This window comes from Rhamphochromis longiceps, linkage group LG7, assembly GCF_057381845.1.
Source record: "Rhamphochromis longiceps isolate RC_006_pf linkage group LG7, R_longiceps_female_GT1.1, whole genome shotgun sequence".
Lineage (NCBI taxonomy): Eukaryota > Metazoa > Chordata > Actinopteri > Cichliformes > Cichlidae > Rhamphochromis > Rhamphochromis longiceps.
In genome coordinates this window covers 50,858,122-50,865,219 of record NC_140563.1, presented here as the reverse complement: position 1 = coordinate 50,865,219, position 7,098 = coordinate 50,858,122, and the positions used below count along the sequence as shown (strand labels likewise).

At 40.4% G+C, this 7,098-nt stretch overlaps 1 non-coding gene across 1 annotated transcript; it reads left to right on the top strand.

Moving 5' to 3' along the window:
• Positions 1 to 3,382: 3,382 nt before the first annotated feature.
• Positions 3,383 to 3,454, top strand: trnae-uuc (transfer RNA glutamic acid (anticodon UUC)). The gene has a single exon. It is a non-coding gene; the product is annotated as a tRNA-Glu (tRNA).
• The last annotated feature ends 3,644 nt before the right edge of the window (positions 3,455 to 7,098 follow it).

Sequence of the window (7,098 nt, the reverse complement as noted above, 5' to 3'; positions counted from 1 at the left end):
AAATTGAAACACTTTGTGGAACCTTCAGGACAACGTATTAAAAGATTTAAATGAGTCTTTGTATATATTTGAGGCTATATGTATACTTCAGACTCTGCATGGAATAGAGAAAATCCAAAATAAAATCATGCACTCATATCTTGCTTTTTTAAAATTGTTAAAAATTATGCTGCACAGTCCTCCTGCCTAGGAAAAAGAACAGTGTCCACAACTGGTTCGTGTCCACAACTTGGGTGTGGTGTAGCCAGATTCATTGATTAGAGTGGAAGCACAGTGTTGCAGCATCTGCTCTGCAAATGGTCCAGATGTTACTGTTTTCAGATTGACTTTAGCCATAGTGTCGCACTGTGCTGCTGCTAACTTCTGCGTAATGAACAGTCAGTGACAGTAACACTGTGAAATGAGGGAAAGGTGCCAAAAATTGATTCAAGATTGATGGCAAAAATCACAGCGTTGGAAGAGCACACAGTCAGACACATACATTGATCTTTTATTTTATTTTATTTCTTTCTTTGTTTTGCATAATAAATCATCTGTAGGCAGCAAAGTCATGCCATGGTTAGCAATGTCAAGTCCTGTAAATAGATCATTTTCTCTGCAGCAGTATTACTTTAGATATGCATGTTTGGAAAATTTAAAGATTTCTCCAGAAAGAAATCTGTCTTTCTATGGCTTCTGTTAGAGGCCAGTAAAATGCAGAGCTCCTCATAAATTGTGAAGTATGCAGTTACTATGCAGCGTGTTGCTCTGAAGCCTTTATAAGGTCTTCAAGCGCTGCAGCTTGCATTGCCACATAAACAGCCACGTATTGTTTATAAGCTGGGGGCTCTTATGCGCTCTAAGGACTGGAGAAATTGAGAGAGGGAGAGTGAAACTGCCCTCCAAGAGGTTCATCAGGAACATCTGTTGCCTCCGATAGTGCCAAAGCTCCACGCAGGCACTCGCACTTCACCTTCATTCTTTAAAAAATCTCTCTTCCAAGTCAAAAGCTGATCGCATGCCTGGATTGAAAGTTGGATCATTTGAACACTTTTTTAGTTTGGTAAGAGGTAAAAATGTGGAGTTCAGTCAGTGCCATGTGTGATTCAATGCACAGTCCTCAGAGGCCTTTGGAAAAGTGCTTCACTCTCCACATCACAACATAGATGAGTGATGCAGATTTATAGCAATGCAGAAATAGAGTATATCCACATGTCTTTGTGTGCTGGGAGGAGAGGAGCGGATGACAGAGCGACTGTTTTTTCATGGTGAATAAGAAGGTGTGCCCAGCTGTGAATAATCTGGTATCCTTCTTATTAACCATCAAGTCATGAAGTTTTCAACTTCTAGTCTTCTTCCTAATCGTGTCCTTGCAGACCACCTCACAGCTGTCTACACACTCCTCTTTGATGCATTTCTAGTCATTCATACAAATTACAATCCTACTAAGAATCTGTGTGAACCACTGAGTAGAGGTTGTCAGCAGTGACTCTGAAGTTGTTCTGTGTGTCATGAGGCCGCTTGGTGTGCTGTCAAACCTTAACACAGAGTCACAAAGAAGCCAGAGAGTCTTTGTCCCCTGCCTTTGATTTGACACATTTATAGCTGCGCTGCTATAAATACGCAGCGGGCCAGCTTTTCTTTTTTTTCTTTTCTTTTTTTTTTTTCTTTTTTTTTTCAAAGAAGTAGTGTTAATTTGAAACTGTTCGTTGGCGCTGTGACAGCTCTGAACTTGCACTGAGTCTTGGAGAAAGATGTCTGTGGTTCAGAGGTTGTGATTACAAAATCACTATTTTAAGTGGAGAAAATGACTTCAGCCTGCAGTTATTTAGATTTCTTGGCCCGTTTTAGGAAAAAGCTGACATTTTAATCAGAATACATGATTTATCACAGCTGTACTTTTGTCCAGTTGATGTTTTTGTGATTTCATCCTGCTGTGCAGGGCTCTGCAGATCCTTTGAACAGCAGCTTCTAACGAACCTACAACATGGTGCTCAACCTGCTGCATGTGGAGGAGATCAACTCAGAGTGCATGCAAGTCTTTCTACCAGTTCCAACACTACAGGGCTTTGCCTGATGTAGTGGAGAGTAAGCATTTTCATATGTGCACACTGCAGATTAGATAAGAATTTGTATGTAAATCACTGATTTTAATAGCATCTATAAGTATATATTGTAGTATATTAAGTATTAAGTTGTCGGGTAAGATCTATCTGGATGAATCACCACACCGTCACGTGCTTTAAAATCAGGCAGCAGCTGGCCAATATAGGCAAAGAAATCCAGGAGTCAAGGAGTAAATGTCAGGCCTTATGATGACATTAAACACCAGATTATTATACATTTTTAACCTTCTCTGTTTATCTACAGTCCTACCTTTTGTCAGATAAGAATCAGTGACCTTTTATTGTATTTTGCTTTTCAGTTACGGTCCAATATGCTCATACTGACAAACACAGGAAGAAAGCAAGGGCGTTATTCGTTATTCCTACTCCTATAGGTGGCATGGTGGGAAAAATTCCTAATATGATCGTAAGTAGATCTTATTTTATCCTGTACATTATGTTCAAAAAGTCTAACTGCATTGTGTTAAAAAAAAACAAACAAAGAAAAAAATCAGGCTGTGTTCCAGCAATTTATTGCAAGCCCAACCGCACCATCCCCCCTGCATTTGTAAAGAAAAGGACAATTCCTCCTGTATGGCCTTTAAAGGCTGACATATAAACTGTAAGTAATTTGCATGAGTCCTTTCAGTTTGTGTATCTCTAGGTCTTTACACATGTTCAGAACAATACGGTCTAAAATTACTTATACAGTCGAAGATTTCTTCAATAAGAAATGCATGAGCAACACTTAAGGAACCAAAGTAAGTTTGTAGTGTGCTGAGGATTAGCCAGGTTAAGTTTGAATGAAATGCTAAGCTAACTAGTCCAGCACAAACTGGATTACTAAACTGATTCCTTTGTAGGCTGGTGATTAACCCACTTTTCCTAACAGCTTCAAACTCCTGCTGCGATCCTTTATCGTCCTTCTTTCGTCTCTCTACACTCCAGTCCTTACAGACGCCACGGTTGGTGATTTACATTTTTTTACACGTTTGTTTAGGAAAGCAGGTAGCACTGGCTGAACTGCACATCTCACAGAAATATTACGCTCAGTGAAAGGGACTTTTGTTTCATGCTGTGTAGCATGAGTCTTGCATTGATCTTTTTTTTTTTTTTTTTTTTTTTGTTTTTTGGTGGGCTCTTATTTTGCCCACACACAGGGAAAGCACCAAACAGGAAGCAACTTTCTATGTAAATCATGAGAATGGCTCATCCAAATGGTCACAAGTTTGCATTGTACTTACTCTGTGTCACATCAGAAGCAAAACAACCATGGTATACTCCAACACTCCAAGAGGGCCCATATGGTCTAGTGGTCAGGATTCCTGGTTTTCACCCAGGTGGCCCGGGTTCAACTCCCGGTATGGGAAATGTTGCTTTTTGTATCTTTGTTATTTTAAATGGGTTCCCATTCAGAAGTAATGTGGGAAAGTATAACGTAAATATCCAAAAGTTGACTGTTCATCAGTGGGAGAAACGTTTTGTCACTCATCCAAGTGACTTCTTCAGTCTCAGCTGACTGCAGGTTTTCCCAGTTTCACCCATCGTGGCCAATTTGTACATGGAAGAAGTGGAAAAGAGGGCTTTGTTATCCTACCCTGGAACACCACCAAGTCATTGGTTCAGATATGTGGATGACACACGTGTGAAAATCAAATCTCAGGACCTACCGCAATTCACAGATCAGATTAACTCGGTGGACCGACACATCATATTCACCAGGGAGGATATGAAAAGTGGCAGGTTAGCCTTCTTAGACTGTGAGATTTCCATCAGGAATGGGGGACATTTAAAAGCTGTTGTGTACCGTAAACCTACACATAAGGATCAGTATTTAAGGTTTGACTCTCATCATCCACTGTCATCAGGACGCTACAACACAGAGCGAACACCATCCCCACAGACACAGCAGAACATCACATCAAGAAGACCCTGAGTAAATGTGGTTATCCCAGCTGGACTTCTGTCAAAGCTGGGAAGGCGCCTAAAGAAAGCTCCAGGAGAGAAGGACAACTGCTGCCCAAGTGAAAACCTGTAGTGATCCCGTACGTGTCAGGAGTATCGGAGCAGTTGAGATGCTTTTTTTTTTAAGTGTGCATGTGTGATCTCTTTTCTTTACCAACACAGACATGGCCACCAGCACAGAGAAGCTGAGCTTGAGATTTAAGAGCTTTGATTTCAGCTGCGCTGGTGAAATCTTTGTGTCGTAACGATGAGGGTTAGAGGTTTTTAGCAGATAAATGAAACTATTGGTGCTAGATAAGCACGCAGTTTTCATTCACATTCCTCTCCATCACTCTGACAGCTAAAGTGGTGTTTGAAATGATCTCATGTGCAAGACAGCTGGTACTTATCGCACAGCTTTGTAAGGAACCCCGAAAGAAGTCCAACAAGTTAAAAATGAGAAAGGTTGCTTGGCATAAACAATAATCTCACACCCCACAGTGTGGATGGCAAACTGCTGGGTGGAGCAGCTTCTAAACAGAAATCGGGTTGGGCTCAGGAGGTAGAGCAGAAGGTTGGTGGTTCAATCCCTGGTTTTTTTAAAGCATCTTACAATCTGTTAAAAGATGCTTTTGGCCTTTATTTTCATGGTACAAATCTGTAGTTTGAGTAGTAGCAGTAGTGCTATAATCAAACTGTCACAAGAGGCTTTACAAGAGAGGGTTCACATCCCTGTTTTCATTTATTACTGATGAGACAAGGAAACTGGACCCTCACATGGTGAAATGCTGAGCATCGCCTGAGTCACGATGCCGTCAGAGAGTTGTAATTTAGATTAAGGAGACGTCTGCTGCAGCTCACGTCACACCTCCTCTGAGATCCTGTTTTTTAAATGCTCATGTTTGATAAAAAAAAGAAGATAAAAGTAAATGTTTCCAGTCCTGATGAGTTCCTGCTGACTGAGATGATGTCCAACAGTTTCTGACAATTGAATGATCTGACAGCTGATCAAGCCACCGCCTCGCTGTCCTGCTTTGTCTTCCAGGAAAACGTGGGGGCAAACGAACACAAACAAGTCATTCCTTTGACTCAGCGTACAAATATTCATCCTTCCCCGAACATTGACATAAACAACTTTATTCCTGTTCCCGCACATTAGAGCTCCTTTTGCATTCTTGGCATCTTCAGGTGGGTGGATTTTTTTTATGTGGGTTCAGCCTAACAAATGGTCTTTGGACTTTGCCATATTTATCTGATGGCTGATGGAAGGCTCTGATGATGGTCTTGATCCACTATTGTGTTGAGTTCAGTGGTGTGTTTTGGAGCTACTGGTGAGGATTAAGTGTCTTCTGTTAGTGTTTTGACCTTTTTTTTTTTCTTTCAGCAGGACTTTTGTTACTCCTCTCACTTCTTAGTCCTTTATTTGTGGACATAAAGATGTGTGTGTGTGTGTGTGTGTGTGTGTGTGTGTGTGTGTGTGTGTGTGTTTGGTGTATACAGGGCTGTCATCTGTCACTAAAGACCACCTGCTGCTAGTTCAGCTGGTGATGATAGCTTCCCAGCCCGATTGGCTGTGTGTTTCTACATCATTTGGTATTTGGAGAAAATCCAGCTGAAACAGCTGCTCTGAATGTTGTTTTCTTGAAGAAGAGATGAGAAAAGAAAATTTAAAAATGTATTTTATACTCCGCTCTCCACGTTAAATCTTCTTACAGCCCCATAAGCTTATTTTGTGAACATCTGAAAGGGGTCCAACCCAACGATGAGACCACATGACTTAAACCCAAAAGTGTATATAGTAGTTAAAACCACCTTTAACAGAAGCTTCTCCTGAACATCCTTAAATAAGGATATGAAAGCTTTTTCTACCACCCTGGAGCCGCACTTGTAACTGACATTTATTGTGTGCGGTTTGAGTCCACCGACATCAGAGTGCCAGCACTGACCTCAGCTGCGAAATAATGAATGGCATCATAACAAGAAAGTAAAACTGAGCTGAAATAGCTGAGGGAGGATTTAATTTACTTGTTTGTTTTTATCACAGTGACTGTGTTGAATCAACTTAACATTTCTATGATGTTGATTTTACACATAAAAATATTTCAAGTCTTAATTTTGAGGAAAATCAGAAAGTAAATATGTTAGACTATTAATGGAAGACGTTTTTCAGCGTTCAATAGAAAAATGCTCAGCTAGTAAGAAGTACTTGCTTGGTGCTTGTTTACCATGAATAACTACAGTGTTACTGTTGCATGCAGGCAGTCAGCTTGTGGCACTGCAGTTGTTTTACTCAAGTACTGATGTTGTTTTGAATGCAGACTTCAGCTCGTCTGCAGTTTGGGGCTGTTAGGTAGTTGTTGACAATATCTCACAGATTCTGTACAGGGTCAGGCAAGCCGGCTGGCCAATCAGAGGCAGTAATACCAGATGAGATCTGATTGGTAGTAGTTTAAGCCATGCAGGCAAGTGCTATGCTCCTAACTAGAAAGGGAAATCTGCATGTCCATAAAGCCTGTCAGCAAATGGAAACATGAAGTGCTGTAAAACCCTAATGGTAGACATCGTGTTGACTTCAGACTTGTTAAAACATCGGCAGCAGATGACACCTGAAATCATCAGAGTGCAGAAACTTCATACTGGATCTAAAGCTACTGGCAACACAGAGATGTTTGCTGAAGGTAAGGAACAGCCATGGTTCATTTATCACCAGATATTTATTAGTTTCTCTTAAAACCTAGTCTGTGTTAAATCCCTAAACAGCAGAGCCTTTTCACAATTGTCAGACAGTTTGTTAGATGTACTGCTGCTCAATAAATTTTAGGCACTTATAAATAAAGATATTTGATTGTTACATTATTTTCTGTATTTGTAATTATTTTCCTTTTGTAATTGTTTTTTTTTTTTTTTTTGGGGGGGGGGGGGGGGGGGGGATGCATGTTGATTGACCAATAAACTAAGCTTTCAGATTACGCATCTGTTCAGGAAAAGTTATGTCAATATTGTAGAACATGTTCAAAAAGTCATTCTTTAACTTCTTTTCCTGCCGGAATAACAAAGATCAAAAGCCTCC